The 1,371-nt window shown below is 40.2% G+C and overlaps 1 pseudogene; it reads right to left on the bottom strand.

Annotated features, from left to right (window-relative positions):
• Positions 1-263: 263 nt before the first annotated feature.
• LOC144301607 (RING finger and CHY zinc finger domain-containing protein 1 pseudogene) lies at positions 264-1,138 on the bottom strand (annotated as a pseudogene).
• Positions 1,139-1,371: the final 233 nt, after the last annotated feature.

Here is a 1,371-nt window from a genome sequence, read left to right on the forward strand (position 1 = left end):
CCAATATAAAGCTATGATATTCTATAAAGAGACCCTGAGGGGATCCCTGGGTGGCGCAGCGGTTTAGCGCCTGCCTTTGGCTCAGGGCGCGATCCTGGAGACCCGGGATCGAATCCCACGTCGGGCTCCTGGTGCATGGAGCCTGCTTCTCCCTCTGCCTGTGTCTCTGCCTCTCTCTCTCTCTCTCTCTCTCTCTCTCTGTGACTATCATAAATAAATAAAAATTAAAAAAAAAAAGAGACCCTGAATCCTTAAGTACATGTAATATGATTTTATGCTGTGACACTAGTACAAAACACATCAACTCTATTGCATAGATTCTGACACATTATAACAACTTGAATACTAAAGATGGCCTTTTTCTAGATCAGAAGATGCTGAGTTTTCCAGTGCAGTATACGCTGGTCATTGCTGATCTAGTGAAATTCTACTAGCTTGAGAAGTATTGTAGGATTCACAAATATTACATTGCATGCCTAATATATGGAACTGGACTGTAGATCTCCCATTGCCATCATTGCAGAGAATATCCACAGTCATGTTCTGGTATTCTGATGGCATAGGAGTCTGTGCTACCTCATCATCCAGCTGTCTCCAGTATCTAGTCATATATAAAGCAGAATGCATACACAAGGGACATCTGTAGCCTTCTTTCAACATTTCTTCATAACATGTTCTATGTAAAAGATGTCCACATGGCAAGACATGAGCAACAACATGGGATGTATGAATGTCCTTGTGCTTTCCTTGGAGATTCATACCTAGGCATAAATTACATTTCAAACAATGGAAAAAATCTTCCTTTGGACCAATCCTACAAATTCCACAGTTTCACAATGATACTGCTTCTTGTCTTGGTCAAAGAGATGGCATATACTGCAATAATATTCCCCAAACAATGTGCTACATTCTTCACAGGTCTCTTGGGCATGTTGAATTTTTTCACAGTTTATGCACTGCACTTCCTTTACTTTAAAGTGATCTAGCTGATGATCTTCATTGTTATCATGACACAACCGGCAAGTATACAGTTTGTCACAGCAAGGTGCCTTCAGGAGACATCCTCTGTCATAGTGCTCGCAGCCCCGCCACCCTTGCTTTTGGCCAGGGCGCCATCTTCCTGCACCGAAGCTGTCATCTTCTCCCTTGAAAGATGAAATATATTTTGACCATACCACAGAAATGGCCTCTTTCTTTATAAGTGTTAGGTTGAAAAATATCAGGTGTACCAGAGAACTGGAATTGATACTACTTCTTTGCATCATTTGGAGAAGTTCAGGAAAAATTTAATGTCAACAAGATGATATTTTAGATGAGGTTAATGTTCTAATATTCAAATAATTAAGATAAAGAATACCTGCTTATATTTGT

Source organism: Canis aureus, chromosome 30 (assembly GCF_053574225.1).
Source record: "Canis aureus isolate CA01 chromosome 30, VMU_Caureus_v.1.0, whole genome shotgun sequence".
Classification (NCBI taxonomy): domain Eukaryota; kingdom Metazoa; phylum Chordata; class Mammalia; order Carnivora; family Canidae; genus Canis; species Canis aureus.